The sequence below is a fragment of the Camellia sinensis genome, chromosome 3, assembly GCF_055761805.1.
Source record: "Camellia sinensis isolate YWXY chromosome 3, ASM5576180v1, whole genome shotgun sequence".
Classification (NCBI taxonomy): Eukaryota; Viridiplantae; Streptophyta; class Magnoliopsida; order Ericales; family Theaceae; genus Camellia; species Camellia sinensis.
Window position 1 is genome coordinate 181230895 of NC_138963.1, and position 19895 is coordinate 181250789.

Sequence of the window (19895 nt, forward strand, 5' to 3'; positions counted from 1 at the left end):
GGAAATGTTTTTGAAGTAGAAATTTATTAAGATTGAGCATGATTGGGTTCAGGAGTGTGTGTGGTACGGTTCAAATGGTTTGAAAGTAAAATTACAAATTAAATGGCAAATTGACGGATTAACAGATTGACAAATCACGGTTTGGGTGGTTTTGGATGGATTGACGAATTAAAAAATATTCTAACCAATTATCAAATATTTGCATAATATATAACACTAATTTGCATAATATTTTTTATATATACAACACAGTAATTTTACATAATATGTTTCATATATATATATATATATAACTATTAATTTATAACAAACTTCACATCTTAAATCTTTTTCACACTTATTTTTTACTTTAATATTTCATTAGAAGTTAAAAAATATATATGTATTAACTATAGTGGAGCAGAACGATTTAGAACATGGATTATAAATTTTAAAGTTTAATTTGCGGTTATCGAATAGAGCGGTGCAAATTGGCGCAGATCGGTGCAGTTTAAGTCTATTGGGCGGTATTTTACACAACCTTAATTAGTTTAGATTGGATTCATTACTCGTTCCTTTGTACTTTGTTAGCTTACCCATTTATAGTTATTCTGGCTTAAATCTCATTCATCGAATCTTGTCTTGATCGAAGGATCGAAGGGTTTTGCCCATACCTGGCTTTGGTTGGGCAACTTGCCAATTGTGCCTTGTCCTTGATCATTAGATCTCTGGTGCATGGACGGCTTGTATGATGTTAAATGTTAGTTGCTAGTTCGCCGAGCATTATGTTCGTAGGATTAAATTGATCGAACAACTCTGTCTCTTACTAAGTCCAACCTATGTCTTAATCTTGTATATTCTATACTCGTCACCGTTGGATGATACTTAATCCTACGCCTCTCTTTTATTTTTATAAATTTGCCTTCTAAATTATTATCTTTTATATTTGTCTGTCCCTTCACACACCTTGATTGGATGCCAAGTTCTTGTTAGTTGTCCTTCGTGGGTTGTATGGGATGGATTTGGATTTATCACTTTTTGACTTGGGCTAGCATAATTGGATTTAGGCTAGGGCTCATTTTTTTCCCTCCACAACTACTATTATTGAGTCCTTCAAAAATTAACATGGTAATATTTTTCTTGTAAATTGATTTTACACATAAAAAAAAAAAAAAATTTGTTTTTCAGCGTTTGGTTGACACTTGAAATAAAAAATATTTAATTTCCTAAATAAGAAATTTTAATTTAATAAATTATCATTTATGACTTGTTAGTGAGTTAAGATATTTATTTGAAAATGCTAAATATGTTGAAAATGTAATAAGTGAAAGTCAACTTTATAAAAATTGACTTACAAATTTGTAAAAGTAATTTATTTTTGAAAAAATAATGCAAAAATATTTTTCTTCAAAAATATTTCTTACTTCTTGTTCAACCAAACAACAAAAAATAATAAAATATTTTAGACAAAAACATTTTACATCAAAACAAACAGAATTTTAGTGTAAAATTTTTATTAAAAAAAAATTATATCATTGACATAATGAATATTTTAATAAAAGATTTAGAGCACATTAAATCTGCACTTTGCACCCTAAAAACATTTTCCATAACATTTTCTTGTTAACGTACCATAACTGTAGTAGTGGTAGTACTAGTGTGGTTGTGGTGGTAGTAGTAGTGATGATGGTGTGATAATGGTCTGGTAATGGAGATGGCTGGATGGTAATAGCAGTACTGGTGATGGTCGAATCATAGAGGTTGTGGTGGCGGTTATGGTGAAAAAGCTTTAGTTTGCAGATCTTTTAAAATATGAAACATTTTCTTTCTAAATGAGCTTATTTTCCATTAATCACAAAAAAACATTTGTCATACCAAATATCCAAAAAGATGCAAAATATTTTTAAAAATATTTTCTTGTAATTTTAGCCAACTTTTCAATGCCAACCCGTTGTAATCACCACTACCATCTTGGACACAAAAAGTTCAAAGAGTTCACCCCCAACTTTACCCAAAATTTACTTGGATTCTTCAAATTTCACCAGATCAACTCAAGTCCCCAAATTTTATAAAAACTTCAGCCTGTCTAAATCTTGAATTTGAAAAAATAAAAAAATAAATAATAATAATAATAATAATAATAATAATAATAATAATAATAATAATAATAATAATAATAATAATAATAATAATAATAATAATAATAATAATTAAGATGGGCAAAACAAAATAGAAGGAAAATGTAAATTTTCTACAAGCTAATTTTTTTTTTTAGTTTCTTTCCATAAATCTCACCAAATTCAAGTTTCAAACAGTCAATAGGGCTTTGCCTGTCACAACAACTATATTAAAGCCATACAGAAACTTAGTACGAGTCTTACATTACACAAATCTCATAGGTCTGCTTTAATTTTTGGGGAACTTACTGATAAGTCCCATGTAACAAGTTCAAAACCTAATTAATCCCAAAACAAAATACTTGCACCAATTAGTCCAACACATTTTTAATTGTTACCAAAAAATCCTTTTTTTTTTTTTTAAATTTATCGACACTGTTCACATCTTACTACCGTCGGACTTCCGTTTAACGGTCGCCGGAGACTCACTGGAATGTCTAGAATATTGCCAGAAAAAAAAAATTAAAAAACATGTTATGAAACTGTAAAATTTTACAGTTTTAAAGAATGTTATAAAACTGCAAAATTTTACAGTTTTAAACCATGATTCATTCCAGCACCAAAAAAAAAATTTGAAACTGCAAAATTTTACAGTTTTCACCGCTGTAACTAAAACTCGAAAACTGCTTGTTCAGAATTCGAAAATTTTCTCCATTAGAACAGAAAAACAGAAGTGTATAGCAGAGAGAGAAAAAAAAAAAGAGATCGAAGGGGAAAGACGGATGTCTAACCAAATCTGTGTAGATCTACTCAGATCTGATGTAGATCTGAGTAGATCTATATCAGATCTAAGTAGATCCATTCATCTTCTTCGTCGGAAAATATATCATCTTCTTCGTCGGAGTTGATTTCAATGCTTGGTGGTTATCAATGAACCCCGATCAATGGAGAAAGATATGATCACCGGTGGTCCTCTTCCATGACAAACACGGTGACAGAAAAATGTAGAAAAAAAAACGAGAGAGAAAGGGAAACAAAAAGCAGAGAGAGAGAGGAAAGGACTTTTGGGTGTAGTGAAAAAGTTATGGGATTAAATGGAGATCACATGTTTCCCATGGGACCTATGGGTAATTTCCCCTTAATTTTTATTTGATGGGCTTGGAAAATTACTTACATGACATAAATCGGAAAAAACAAAAATTTGGCTAATAAAAATAAATAACATTGCATCATAGCAAAGCAAGAGTATAAAAAGCGAACAAAAACAACAAAAAGAAAACAAAATTTGAAATAAAGAGAAGAAATTGCAACCCTGTTGAATGGCTTGTTTCTGCTTTGCTCCTCATCTTAGCTGTGAAGAGAGATGAGATTGGTATTGGTGATCAATGCAACCTTTCATTTGAGAAGAGGCTTGGCATATTTTACTCAAGCAGCAATCAAAGGACCAGTATTAAGAGAATAACAAAAACAGAGATGAACAGTTAATTTTGCACTACAAAATATTGATAGATGATCGGCCAAATAGACAGCTGGTTGGTAGAAGTCCAAAAAGCTATTTTGGTAAATTCACTCATTGATGGTCAGAACCCTTTCCCTCCGCCTTAATAGGAGTTCCCCCGGTAAACACAAACATTTTTTGGTGATTTCCCCTGTAACAAGTATTACCCAAGTGAAATGAGAGGAAAGCACAGACCATAATACTAGCCTGAAAGCCAACAAAACAATGGCTACAGAGAGTTGTTAAGGTTTGACCCAGTGAAAAACTTCAACATTTCAACCTTCACTACAAAGTGAACCATGAGCCTTGCTGAATATTTATTGGATAAGTTATCATTATTGTAATGATACAATATTGCCGTAGCTAAAAAGCGTCCGCACAAATTGAAGTGTTATCAGATTCAACAAAATGCAATTAAAAAAGAAACAGATACATAATCCAAATATGCATGAAACAGGCAACAAAGATGACAAAATATTGGATGCCTGCAAAAAAAATACCTTCAAGAGCAATGCAATGGACTAAGAAACCAAAACTTAAAATTCAGCATCAGCAAGATGTACTGGAAGGCAATGAAACAAAGCACAGCTGCTGGAGCACCACAGCTACCAAACCAAGCATCAGTCATTAACGCAAAAAATGGTAAGATCAGATTCAAAAGCTATCAGCAAGAAGTGCAGCAACAACCGATGTATGAAGATATCGGCTATCACTTCACATATACATTCACGACCTCATGTGCTGTAACAATATGCAACTGGTATCAGCTCAAACCATATTCACCAGTGCATGTACCAAAACACATTGATACATGCCACATCAATTGGTAAGAGTCTAATAGCCAAGAATAAATGAGGGGAAGTCTAACCAAACATCGGTAAAGAGTATGTAACTATGTCACCATGTCCAACCTCATGCTACAATACCCAGCTTAAGCAGGTTCATATTAAAATCGGCACTACGGTATATCTGGTCCAGCAGTTTAACTGCATCAGCTACATCTTAAGGCATGTGGGTAGCAACCATCTTTTAAGTCATCACAGCTACTAACACTGCCTTCCGGACCCAAGATTTGAAGTCAGCAAAAGAAAGGACGGTCAGGTCAAAAGTCAAGAGTCCAATGGGACTTCAGTAGCATGCAAGTTTTAAACCTTACCAATGATGACATCATCAGAGAAAATTTGTAAAAACAAACGTACTTCACAACCAACAAGAAATGATATCGACCAACCACAAAATAAACACAGCATCAACAGCTGCTACATCATCAGCAAGTCAGCCACATTAACTTTTCCCAGACAAAGATGCAAACAAAATTAAATTTGATTTAAAAACAAGGTAGAAGAACAAAGAAAGATTAAAAATGCAGCCAACCCATGAAAACTGGAGTGCAACAATACCATCAAACCTTAAGGATGCATCAAGTACAACAAAATAGTCAACCTTAAATATCAGCCCTAAGCAATCAATTCTAGCATTCAATGATTTGATAATAACATTGAAAATCTCAAGATGTCCTCCCCCAGAGCAGTTTCAACTACTCACAGTATGACGAGTAGAATACGAGCTGAAGATTCGTCACATACTATGAAAAAAAAAACTAGAAATCCCCTAGATGTTGATTTGTGATTATGTATCAATTTTAAGCAGAATATAACAATCCCAATCAAACAATCAAGACAAAGAGACACAACGATTTTACGTGGAAAAAACCACAATTGGACACCTCCAACTGTGATCAAAAAACCACGGGCAACAGCCACAAAACAATCCACTAAGAAGATTTAAAGGAATTACACAGGTATACTCTCAATTACCTAGCGAATCCACGCCTAATTGAACCAACCTCTATGTGCCTATTCCAACCCGTCTTCACCTCGAATTGTCTTTACGATGAGCCACCCCGGAATCCACCAAAGCTTCAGGCTCGAATTCTTCAGAATCCACCGAAGAACAACTCTCTCTTTTGTGTATAACAAACCAAACCTTTGATGTACTCTCTTTAAACCATGAGTTGAATACTCAATAAAAATATCAAAGAAAACTCACAAAGTATCCCCAGATATAAACCCTAGAAACCAAAAAGAAGATCTGGAGTCGTAATCCTAAAATCTGACCCAACACGCGAATTTATAGAATCTGTTCCGCGATCTCCGCTCGAGCGCCAAACAGCCCGCTCGAGCGGCTTCAGCAAAAATATGCGCGTGATATAACAGAGGTCCGCTCGAGCGCCAGAAAGCCCGCTCGAGCGCAAAATCACATATCTCAGTACTTTTGCAGGCGACCAAAACTGCTGGAACCAGGGATTCTCCGCTCGAGCGCGGGTATGTCCGCTCGAGCGGACAGGCAATTTTGAATGCATTAGCATCATAAACTTTTCTGAAAGGCACAATTCGGGTTGGATTCGCATCTAAAACACTCATAGCCTCACTGAAATAAAAGTGCGAAAATAAATACAACTGAAAGGAGTTTTGTCAAGCGGGATTGCCAAAAAATAAAACCTAACATACTATATCACTCCCTATTCCTACATAACAGAAATGCCAATTACCAGTTAAGCCACAAAAGTCTGAATGCAATCAACCTTAGATATGAGGAATACTACTTACATCAACATCAGAATGTCGAAAAGGGCTTCGAGAATCAGCAGGTCTACCACACAGAGAAACACTTTTTAGAGTACGTGAGCATTCTTTGTGATTGCGTCGATCAGGACTCCCACCCTTAGATGGAGGTGTCTTGTGACGAGAGGGGCTCCTCCGAGGACTGGGGCTACGATGAGCAGCGGAGACACTTCAAAATATCCATATGGCATCAAATAAAAGGTCCAAAAGCACAATTCAATGAAGAGCAATATGGAGAGAGAGAGAGAGAGAGAGAGAGAGAGAGAGAGAACGCTAAATACCTTTCATATGAACGGCTTCAACTACGCCTCTCATTATCATATCAGCCTCTCCCACGGCGATTGTCATAATCAGGACTTCCACTGCGGCTCCTGCATCGATGACAATAATCTCTTTCCCTTCCTCGATGCCCGTCACGATCATATCTATCCCTGCTTCTGCTGCGACTTCTCCTCCTGTAATCCTTGTCCCTGTATTCATCCCTGTATCTAAAATTGTTTTCAAAAAATAACAAACAAACAAACATGCAATTAAACAGTCAATAGTATAACATAGAAATATACTCCTGAATCTTTTATCGGGGATGTCAAAGAAGAGAGTGGAGAGAAAAGATAGAAAAGCAAACAAGATTGAAAATTTAAGTCATAAAAAATAATAACTCACAGGTAAAAAAAGTCCCCTCTCAAGAAATGTTCTAACTTCTTAATTATAATTGTTAGGTTTTTATTCTTGACAATCCCGTTTGACAAAACTCCTTTCAGTTGTAACTTTATGCGCTCTTGTATTTCAGTGAGGATATGAGTTTTAGACGGGAATTCAACCCGAATTGTGCCTTGCAGAGAAGTTTTGTGATGTTAATTCTTTCAAGATTGTCACTTCGCTGATTATGACGGGTCTAAGGCACCGCCATGGCGGGGTCGAGGGGCAACGCCCCTAAAGCAAAATGCAAAAATGCATTCAAAGTTGCCTCCCCGCTCGAGCGTCCATTCCCCTGCTCGAGCGGAGAATGGTGATTTCCAGAAGTATGCGTGTCTGCAAAAATACTGTGATCCGTGTTTTCACGCTCGAGCGTCGAAATCCCCGCTCGAGCGTACATCCTGGTTTGGAACACGTCATATAATGTCCCCGCGCAAGCGTCAATTCCCACGCTCGAGCGGACCTCGCGATTTCAGATTCTATAAATTCGCAAGTTGCTCCAAATCTAGGATTACTTCTCCAGATCTTCTTCTTGGGTTCTAGGGTTTATATCTGGGGATATTTTGGTAGTTTTCTTTGATGTTTTGATTGAGTATTCAACTCATGGTTTAAAGAGTATACATCAAAGGATTATTTGTTTGTTCTACACAAAAGAGAGAGTTGTTCTTCGGTGGATTCTAAAGAATTTGAGCCTGAAGCTTTGGTGGATTCTGGAGTGGCTCATTGTCAAGACAATTCCGAGGTGAAGACGAGGTTGGAAGAGGCACATAGGGGTTGGTTCAATTCGGGCATGGTTTCGCTAGGTAATTGAGAGTATACTTGTGTAATTCCTTTATGTCTTTTTAGTGGATTGTTTTGTGGCTTTTGCCCGTGGTTTTTTTATCACAATTGGAGGTGTCCAATTGTGGTTTTTCCACGTAAAATCACTGTGTCGATTTGTCTTGATTGTTTGATTGGGATTGTTATATACTGCTTAAAATTGATACATAATCACAAATCAACATCTAGGGGATTTCTAGTTTTTTCAATTGGTATGAGAGCAGGTCGTTTAATTTTTTTTTTTTTTTTTTAAATTCTTTTAGAACGAGATCTTGTTTGTTTTGTGATAATGGATTCAATACGTGAGGGAAATTCTATGGTTCGACCACCCCTACTTGACGGATCCAATTGTTCTTTTTGGAAAGCTCGGATGAGATCGTTTTTTAAATCTATAGATGAAAAAGTTTGGCAATCTGTCATGAATGGGTGGACCGAACCAACAATTACCGTTGATGGAGTAACTTTCCCCAAACCAATTGATAAGTGGGACACAATTGATTACCAATGTAACGCCCTCAAAATAATAACATTAAAACCCAACAATTTAGACATGCATTAGTATAAAGATAATTATTCTTTTATTCATCAGAGTAGTTCTTTACAAAAGTATTACATGTTAACAACAAAAGCAAATGCCCTACGGGCTTACAGCTTTCCAAGTTAACACTTGGTTACAAAAAGAAGAGTGCTAACTCAATACATATTAAGCCCTTGGCTTGAATTTACATGTAATACATCAAAAGAAAAAAAAAATAACAAAGCAGTTTGTCTGCCTCTAGCCTCCCAAGCTATGTCCTTGGAGGTGGCATGCTACCTGTACCTGAAAATGATGTCTCATAAAGGGTGAGCCACAGCCCAGTAGAAATACACTAAACCAGCCATGAACAATGACTAAAAGATTAGCAGTTGATAGATGGTCAACACAGATACATCCACATATATCACATTTCAATTTCATGACATTAAGTCCATGTTACACTTCATTTCTCATTTCTTTTCAACTTTGATTTTGAAAACAAGGCACAAAACTTAGCCAAATAACTTGATGAGAATAAAACTCATCTTAAAACATTTTCGAAATTCATGGTGGATACACATTTTGATGTTGTACCAATAACACATAAGTCACTTCCATACTATACGAGCGATACACATTTTGGTGTTGTATCAACATAACTAGAACACTTATATACTTCACAATTGATAACGATATACATTTTAGTGCTATATCAAATCAAAACAAACACTTCTAATTCGCAGCCTGATACACATTGTAGTGCTGTATCACTGTCACAAGAAAACACTTCTAATTCGCAGCCTGATACACATTGTAGTGCTGTATCATTGTCACAAGATTTGGTTTAGAGGTTTAGCCCCTTTCTTCCAATAAACCATGGAGTGCAGCCCCTTTCTCCTCCCACACCATACAATGTATATAAACAATTATCATATACAAATTTAATCAATCAATACACATTTGAGTGCTGTATTGTACCAACTACCATATTCAATGGCTTACTCAATTGATTAGTTTTAGTTTTCCTAGTCATCATGCATTGCCTACAACAATCAAGACTATCATCCACCGATAGCCCAAAGCAGTTATTTCTATACTAAAGATAAATGCACCAAATGGATATATAATCAACATTTCAACGTTCTCAATTTAATTCTTCTTTTCTTCAAATTAATTATACCAATTAATTTATCAATGTAATTAGAGCATTTCTCATAATTAACATCACAACCCTAAGGTTCCATTTTCACCAATAAACCAACATTGAACCCATTTCCCTATTCCAAACATGCATATAAGTTTGTATGAACAAAACCCCAACTTTTGTAAAATTACACAAAGGCCCAAACTTTCTCAAAATTACCCAATAACCCCCAACTCATCAAAATACTAAAATTCAAAGACAAAACTCATGAGAAGGAGTAGGATATCCCTACCTCGAAGTTAGAGCTCAAACGGAGAAGGAGAAGAAAGTGAAAATGCTCCAAACACTATGATTCTCGGATCAACACGAAGCCCTTGACGATCAACACACTTTTTACAAAGGCCGGAGGATAGAGAGACAGTCTAACTAGATCAAACCCTGGAGAGAAGGGAGTTTCTAGAGAGAGGAGCTCTCAAAATAGCTTTTTAGAAAGTAAGAGAGAGAGAGAGAATGTAAAAAGTGATTTTAAAATGTCCAGCTGCCAACTAATATACGACATTCCCGCTCGAGCGGAGAACACAACGCTCGAGCGTCAAGAACAAAAAACTATGTATGCTTGAGCTCAAGAAGGCCCGCTCGAGCGCCAAGACACAAGAATAAAGTACATCCGCTCGAGCGCAAAAACCAGTCCGCTCGAGCGTAGATTCTCCCCTCCTAAAACTTACACCAAAAAGTACTACCCGCTTGAGCGCCACGGCACCCGCTCGAGCGTAAAGAAACCCACTCGAGCATAAAAATCACACCTGCAGAAGTTTTGCAGGGACACGAAAAACTGGGAGCGTGCAATCTCCGCTCGAGCGTAACAAGGCCCGCTCAAGCGGAACGACCAAAAACCTGGCAACAAGATTTCAGACCAAGGTTCAACCCACCTGTTCGAAACAAGCCCAACATATCCTATAACTCAAACAAATGGAATTAAAGAACGACAACAAGATAGATACAACTACCAACTCCACGGAACCAAGTCCGGAATACAACAGAACAGTAAAAGGACAACTGGGATCGCTATAACCAAAATAGTAGGTGGAATAGTAAAGCTATCAATTCTCTCTTTTGCGCTGTCACACCTGAAGAGTTTAGTGGTATTTGCAATTGTGAAGTCGCAAAAGAAGCTTGGGATATCTTACAAACTATTCATGAGGGCACTCCTTCTGTTAAACGCTCAAAACTTCAAAGGCTCACGTCTAGTTTCGAAAACCTTTCAATGAAAAATAGTGAGACCTTTGATGAATTTTATGCGAAGTTGAGTGACATTGTAAATTCCAACTTCAATTTAGGTGAAAAAATGCCATAATCCAAAGTTGTGGGAAAAATTTTGAGATCCTTGCCCGATCGGTTCCAACCAAAAGTTACGGCTATTGAGGAGGCTCAAGATGTTGACAACCTCAAGCTGGATCACTTGGTTGAAAATCTCCAAACTTATGAAGCACATAAGAATTTCAAAAAGAAACAAAAAGATGCTATTGCTTTTAGTAATGCTCATAGAGTTGGAAAGGATTCTGATGAGGATTGTGAGATAGATTCCAAGATTACAGCTGCTTTTGTTAAACAATTTAAAAAATCTTTTTTGAAAAAGAATCCTAATCTTTTGGAATCTACTCATACTCATAAATCTAAAGGCAAAGATAAACTCAAAATTAATTCTATAGCCAAGAAAGAGAAAGGAAAGATACAAAGGAACTCTGAAAGAGTCCAATGCTATGAATGCCAAGGATTTGGCCACTTTGTTTCAGAATGCCCCACTCGTTTGAAGAAGAAGGAAGCCCTCGCCATCACTTGGGATGATGAATCAGAATCTGATGAAGATGAAAGTGACAACGAAGATCAAGGCAAAGAGGGACATAAACAATTCCTTGCTTTCATGGCGGCTTCCGAAACTGAAGGACGAACAGAGGATCCGAAGAGCCCGGTTGAGAATGCCACTGATGATGAATCCTCGGGAAGTGATGGTGAAGAGCTTGAGCAAGCTTATGAAAAGTTGTATAAGGAATCTCTTAAGTTATCCAAATTGAATGACAAACTCACTATGAAACTCAAAGCATGTGAAAGTGAGAATGTCAAACTAAAGGAGGAGATTTCCGAGGCTAGGATTGATGCCATCAAGATAGCTAATGATCGACAAGCTTTTTGTGCAAAACTCTTGACTTGTGAGACAGAGAGGAATGAGCTACAGCAAATCTATGCAACATATGAAGAAAAAATTGAAACTCTCGAGATGTTTCAAGTTGCTTTGGAAGAACTAATGATCAAGAAAGAGGAAGAACTCAAGTGTGTTATGGCTACCATTGGTCTTTGGAACAGAGGATCAAAGACTTTGGACAATATCATTAGGTCTCAATAAATTTGTTCTGACAAGAGTTGCATTGGCTTTGGTGATAACAAAGAGCAAAAATAGAGTGCATCTACATCTCATGATACAAGAACTCAAGGAAAGGGAGAACAAAAAATTCAACATAAGGATGGACTTCCCAAACTTCCTAGAGTTGGTAAGGTAAAAGAAAAGAAGGTGCACCATGTACACCGTGTTTTTATTTGTCATCATTGTGGTATGCATGGTCATATTCGCCCTTATTGTTATAAGTTGCATGGGAGAGTGTATTTGCCTCGACCTAAAAATAGGAAGTTGGAAACCAAGTTGAGATGGGTTCCCATTGCAGGGAAAAGGAACCACAACATCAAGACGCCACCCAAGTACCACAATTCTCACAACTTTCTTCATACTAAAGTGATTTGGGTGAGAAAACTTTACTTGTGCTAATTTGTTTACTCATTTTAGATTTTAGGTTTCTGTGTGTTTTTTTGGGTCATTTAATGTGTACTATCATTTAATGTGTGCAGTTCGTTTTCTATATTACTTTGTTCAAAAAAAAATCCAAAAAGATTTTCTTAGTATGGTTTTGCAAGCTTGAAATTTTTGAGTGGTCCTTGGTGCATATTGGAATTGATAAGAATATCCATTACATGTTAATATGTGTGTGCTTTCTGCGGTCGTTACTCATTTTGGAGTGTGTGTTCTTTCATTAGTATGTCTCATTCTGTACACACTCTTGGATTAGCAAATTTTGGAGTCTTCCGCCTTAGCGATTATTTTTTCTCTATGGACTTCTGTCATTGATCTTTTGTGTTTCTAGAGGAATTGACCTATACTAGCATATCATGGGTGATGTTGAGTCTCTTAACCATCTTTCATCTTTTTGCATCTCCACGGCTTTCCCCCCTATTCTTTGTAGTCCAGGCATGAGGAAAAGGCTACCTCAGAGTCACCAACCAGGCCATCCTTATTATATCCATGCTTCTCTGGCTCGGTTTCCATACTCTTGAGTGTGTCAGCCGCCAATGAGTGTGCAAAAGAAAGAAAAAAATGTGCAAAAGAAAGAAAAAAAAAAGGATGTGCAAAAGAAAGAAAAGAAAACAATGTAAAAAAAAAAAGAAAAAAATACAGGATTCATTGATTGAGGGGGAGCCTCCGCCTTTACTCACCAAATACCCCTTGATTCCTAGTGATTTGACTTTCCGTAGTTGTGCTTAGATTCTCTTGTCAGAGGTCCAGCTATCAGATCACTACTAGGATTTGAATCCTGAGTTTGTCGAACTCCAAGAGTCACACACACACTTTTCTCATTGGATCTATGCTTTTCACATAATGCATCACTTTCTTTTATGAGGAATTTTCTAGAGGCTGTGCACATTGTGTTTTCAAGTAATTGTGCTTCTTGGATAGCCTTGTGTGTTCTAAGGTACGAATCTGAGATTTCCTGCTTGCTCCACCATATTATTTTTGTCGATTTCCTCTGGTTCATTGTTTTTTGTACAGTGTTTGTGGTTGCTTTGAGTGAAAGGGAGATTGGCTTTAGTTGGTTTGCATGATGCTTTGCACTGCGTCTTTATTATTTCCTTCTTGCATGCTCCTGATATTTACATAATCTTATCATTACTTGTGTGGTTTCTGATCTTGCTTTAGTTGATTGAGCTTTCTTTGTCAATTCATGACAAAAAGGGGGAGAAATGTTGTTAGGTGCATGTGTCTTAGTTTTCATGTTTACATGTTCTTAATATCTCCAAGTCGCATCTGTTCATGTTTTCCATCTCATGCTTCAAGATAATCTAGCCATATGTTTATTGCTTTTTCATATACTTTTGTGGGACTAATAGTTGTTTTGGAGATTGTGGCACTAATAACTGTTTTGCAGATCATGACCTTGAGAAAGAAGTTGGCTTTTGTTGGTTGTTATGGGTTGGGGTGTTTTGGATTTTATTTGTTAGGTGTGTTTTGTCATGGCATTGCCAAAGGGGGAGATTGTTAGGTTTTTATTCTTGGCAATCCCGTTTGACAAAACTCCTTTCAGTTGTAACTTTATTCGCTCTTGTATTTCAGTGAGGATATGAGTTTTAGACGGGAATCCAACCCGAATTGTGCCTTGCAGAGAAGTTTTGTGATGTTAATTCTTTCAAGATTGCCATTTCGCTAATTATGACGGGTCCGGGGCAGTGCCACGACGGGGTCGAGGGGCAGCGCCCCCAAAGCAAAATGCAAAAATGCATTCAAAGTTGCCTCCCTGCTCGAGCGTCCATTCCCTCGCTCGAGCGGAGAATGGTGATTTCCAGAAGTATGCGTGTCTGCAAAATACTGTGATCCGTGTTTTCACGCTCGAGCGTCGAAATCCCCGCTCGAGCGTACATCTTGGTTTAGAACACAGCGTCAATTCCCACGCTCGAGCGGACCTCGCGATTTCAGATTCTAAAAATTCGCAAGTTGCTCCAAATCTAGGATTACTTCTCCAGATCTTCTTCTTGGGTTCTAGGATTTATATTTGGGGATATTTTGCTAGTTTTCTTTGATGTTTTGATTGAGTATTCAACTCATGGTTTAAAGAGTATACATCAAAGGATTATTTGTTTGTTCTACACAAAAGAGAGAGTTGTTCTTCGGTGGATTCTAAAGAATTCGAGCCTGAAGCTTTGGTGGATTCTGGAGTGGCTCATTGTCAAGACAATTCCGAGGTGAAGATGGGGTTGGAAGAGGCACATAGGGGTTGGTTCAATTCGGGCGTGGTTTCGCTAGGTAATTGAGAGTATACTTGTGTAATTCCTTTATGTCTTTTTAGTGGATTGTTTTGTGGCTTTTGCCCGTAGTTTTTTTATCACAATTAGAGGTGTTCAATTGTGGTTTTTCCACGTAAAATAGTTGTGTCGATTTGTCTTGATTGTTTGATTGGAATTGTTATATACTGCTTAAAATTGATACATAATCACAAATCAACATCTAGGGGATTTCTAGTTTTTTCAATAATAATTCCTGATTTATTAAGATGTAGAAGACAACACATAAGGGATTCCCTTACACTTATGATATCAATTAAAATTTCCAGAAATGTAATAAAGCTTATATAAGAATAGACAAAATACAATCTTAATTAATAATTGATCATCAACTAAGATCCAGAAAACAGCTATAGAGATAAGTGTCCCCATTTACTGATGGGATTCAACCTAGTCTACCAGGTACTGTCCCTCTCCCCTTGAAGACAACCAAATTGGATGATAAATGGTTTGAGAGAGTAACACAAACCTGGTACAGAGCAGGGTTGTGAACGCACCCCCGGTTGTGTTAACCTATCTCCCTTTCAAATCCCAATATTTATGCAACATTCTATTTCGAACAACAAGTCTTTCTCGTGCTGAAGGCCACCTCAATCCAAGTATTTTACAAGCTTTAAAAAGATGAAGAATAAAAAAAATAAAAGTTCAATAGCATTCTGAAGTGGAATCTCATCATAGTAACATAAATATAGATTTTAAAAAATGACCAATTAATGCCCATTAATGGGTGTTTGGAGGGATTAAATTGGGTACATAAGAAACCTTCGGCATAAATGTACAATTTGTCCTCAGAGTAGAACCCATAACCTCAAGATTATTTGGCCAAGACTATAACCACTGAACCAATGGTTATCCCTAAAAACAACACCTGATTATGGGAGTTTGGGCATAAATATATATATATATATATATTACATGAATAAAAAGTTTCAGATTGAGAGCAGGAGTGGGAGCAAGGGCAGAAACAGGAGCTAGGAGTTTCCTGCTATTAAGGATTTAAGTATACAACTATTGTTGTGTTGTCCAATCCATGTCCAAGGTTGTTTGCCATGTGGAATGAAATTTATTTTTCCTCAATAGTGTAGATGTAAATTAATCGCATTTTAACTGCTAACATCAGTTATGTATAAGATGTATCATCATACACTTCCACAACCTGTTGGGGTATCTGTCCTTACCCAACTCTTCTGTAATCTTCCGCCACCCCACCCTGTGACAACTTCAAGACAAGTTTGAAGAGGGGCAGCTCTGTATTGGAAAAGGTTGGAAGAGCATGACTCCATGCAAAACATGATGACTTTCCAAGTCGTCAAATAATATAGATGTAAAATAGTATGCAAATCACAATCAGTTGCCATAGCTACACCCTCAATAATGTGGATGTAAAATAGTGGAGGTGGTGGTGGTGGTGGTAAATTACCATAAATAAGCGGACATATGGGTGTCATAGTTGCTCAAAAGACAAATATTCCAACAAAATAAAAACACGTATACTAAATCAGATATAGCTACATAAATGAGAATAATCAATTTCCATATCTCCCAAATGTTTGCCAACTTCTTTGACCTAAATGCCATATAAAATTCTACATGGAACTATTTTTGAAGAGCCCCCCGAGATATGACATTTTTTTCTTTAGTTATAACTAATTTTTGTCTTTAGTTATGACATTATTTTAGTTATGACTCATGAATTTTTTAATTATGCCTAATGTTGTGTTTAGTTATAACATTTTTCTTTTATTTTTTTAGTTATGACTCAAAAAGTAAAAAGTTATACTATTTTCTTCTTAAGTTATAAGATGCATATGATACATACTTAGGTGTGTACCATAGTGTTTTCCATAATTTATACTTGTTGAATAAATGGTATCCAAAATTTTCAAATCCCTTATAAATGGAAATGGAAGAATATCCAATTTCCTTTTAAAAGATGATATAAGAATACTTGTGTATTACTATAGCTGTTTCTACTAATCTCATTACAATCTTCAAGCTTTATATTAAATGCAATTTGTTAAAATTGATTTACTAAACTGAGATTTAGATTCACAATCCAAAACAAAACAAAAACAAATAAAAACAGAGATTTAAATTTATAATGACAAATTTGTAGTACATCATTTGATGAAATTTATGATGTTATTTGTAATAGAAAAAGTGAATCAAGCTTGTCATGCACTCTTCCTATGTTAATCTCTCTCTCCCCTCTCTTTTACAGCTTCCATCATAAACCACCGCCCCCTTCCCCGCCAACCACCACCTCACTCCCTATTCACCAAATCTCAAATCACCATCAAACCCCGAATCACAGCCACAAACTCATCACCACCAACATCAAATTTGAACCATTTTGGTAATTTATACCAGCAACGTTGCTCTTTCAAATCAATATAAAAGAAGCCCGCAATTTTTGGTGCTACAAGGTAGGTATATATTCAAGAAAAAAAAAAATAAAGGCAACACAAAATAAATAAATAAATAAGATGACAATGAAGAGAGAAGCCACACCATACGTGTGTGGTTCGGTTACTACCATACACACATGGCACACAAAAGCCCCGAGGGTACATCTCTCTTTTAATTGATTTTCACTCTTCAGTATTTATTCTTGCAATAAAAATCCCTATATGAAAAGTATATTTCAGTAGGTAATAGAGAAGATTGGGTTTTATCTAATATCTAGCATATCCTTACTAAACAAAATACCTTTGCACTGTCTTCAAGGCTCGAGTTTTGCTAAGTGCACAAAATTAGTGCACGAAAAAATATGCAGAATAGAAAGGGATCAATTCTATGCATTTTCATGGGCAGCAATTCTATGCACATAGGTGATGCTCTACGGAATTTTTCAAGTGGATAACAATTGAGAAACAATGTGCATGGTTGGCCTAGATTGTGGATTGACATGCAAACATGCGATTGCCAATTTTACATTTCACTACCTCATCAACTTCAGGGGAGGGAAGTGAAAGGCGTTGGTCCAACACATCCTTTAGTTGTATGCTCTCAACAGCTGGGGTCAACAGGGACATGATGAAGTCTCCCGGATGCTTTCCTTCGATCACTTTCAGTGCCAACACACCAAAGCTATAAACATCACACTTTTCAGTTACCTTCATCGTGCAAGCAAGCTCTACAAAAAAAGAGAGACATGGTAATGCACTTGTTTTGTTATGCTTCAGATTCTATGTCAATTTAGGAGAGCATAAAACTTTGTTTACCTGGTGCAACATATCTGTATGTGCCTGCAAATGCACTCCAGTTAGAGGAATCTAGCTTCAAAAGCTTGGCAATGCCAAAGTCTGAAACACGAGCCTTGTACTCCTCATCAATCAGAACATTGTTGCTAGAAATGTCTCGGTGAACAATGGGCAGTGTGCAATCATGGTGCATGTATGACAAAGCGCTTGCCACACCCTTAATAATATTCACCCTCTTAGGCCAATCCAATTCTTTAGTTTCTTCGTCTTTGTTAAAAATTGTAGCCAAACTACCTCTTTTGAGGTACTCATAAACTAGAAAAGAATGCCGAGCATGTGAACAATACCCAAAAAGCTTCACTATGTTTCAATGCTTAATTTCTGTCAATGTCCTTACCTCATTTAAGAAATCTTTCCTATCAGCCCTCTCGGATAACGGATGAAGTTTCTTCACAGCTACTATATTCGTTGATGGTAACTTCGCTTTGTAGACAGTTCCATATCCTCCTTTTCCAATGCAATATGCGGCATCGAAATCATTGGTAGCTTGTACAATGTCATTGTACATTGCTCTTCCATTGAATATTGATATCGATAACAAATCTTCTTTCGGGGGTTGGGTGTCACCCTCTTCAACTTGTGACTTTGTCTTTCTTGAATTGAACATAAAGAGAAGTCTAATGAATGCACCTAGAAGTAAGAGTGCTCCACCAAGAGAGAGCATGATTACAAGAACAAGTGTCCTTCTTTCTAGAGTGTGTTTGTGCAATGTAGAAAGAACTTTGCAAGGCTGCAGGCCTTTGAAAACTCTATACGATATATCAACATAAGCCAAGCCATACATACCTTCAAAACTCTTTGGAATGAGACCAGAGAGTTTATTGTGGGAGAGGTTCAACTTTTCCAAGATTTTCAAATTTGTGATTTCCAATGGTATTTCCCCTATGAGAATGTTACTACTCAGATCCATCTCGGTTAGTTGAAATAACTTACCAATCTGTAATGGAATTTGCTGGTTGAACATGTTGTTGCTCAGGTTCAAGTAAAACAGATTTCGATAGTTCTCCAAAATACCTGGTAGTGGCCCACTAAATTTGTTTGTGGATAAATCAAGTTTTGACAACTTAGTTAGTGATCTAAGTTCTTGAGGTATCCAACCTGAAAGCTGATTATTAGCCAAAATCATCCACTCCAAAGAAGTCAACTTTCCATATTCCTTTGGGATCTCCCTAACTAAATGATTAGAAGATAAATCAAGTCATTCTAGCCATGTTGACTTTTCAAACCCTGGTGGAATGTTATTTCTTACTATTTTAAAGAGTGTCAAATCTGGGAATATTCCCCAATTTTCTGAGAATTTTCCATAAAAATTTTTGTTACTCAGATCTAGGTAGACCAAATTTGGATTAGTGCCCTAATCTTCGAATATATTTCCAATGAATTGGTTTTCACCAAAGCGAGCTCTAACTAAGCTTGAACAGTTTTTCAAACTTTGGGGAATTGTACTTGTGAGGTGGTTGTGGTTCACAGTGAAGTTTACAAGTTTACCGTGTTGGCAAAGCTTTGGGAGATTTCCAGCAAACTAGTTTTCACCCATTTCTAGTACAAGCAAGTTTGTCAAATTTCCAAATTCATGTGGAATGGGATCGGAAAGTTGGTTGGGACGAAGGAAAAGAATTTCTAACTTAGACAAATTGCCTAATGAAGCAGGAATAGGACCACTGAGTTGATTTTCGCTCAATTCCAGATCATTGAGGAACTTCAAATTCCCTAGTTCTTTAGGAATTGAACCAGAGAGTTGATTATTCCAAAGATGTAGGAGTGTTACGGAGCTCAAATCACCAAAAGATGTTAGAATTGAGCCAATAAGACTGTCGTTTCCAAAGCTTAGGTCTTGGAGTGATTTCAACTTTCCTATCTCTTGTGGAATGAAGCCGGATAGGTGATTGTTGAACAAGTGTAACACAATTAGCTTAGTCAAGTTTCCAAGAGTAGAAGGGATGGGACCTATGAAATTGTTGTTATCCATGTAAAGCTCAACAAGATTGACAAGGTTTCCCATTGCAGGAGGGATGGGACCAGAAAGATCATTATCATAGAGATATATGAAAAATCTAGAAATCCACTAGATATTGATT

The 19895-nt window shown here is 36.6% G+C and overlaps 1 pseudogene; it reads right to left on the reverse strand.

Annotated features, from left to right (window-relative positions):
• Window positions 1-17348: 17348 nt before the first annotated feature.
• On the reverse strand, window positions 17349-17950 carry LOC114287931 (MDIS1-interacting receptor like kinase 2 pseudogene; annotated as a pseudogene).
• Window positions 17951-19895: the final 1945 nt, after the last annotated feature.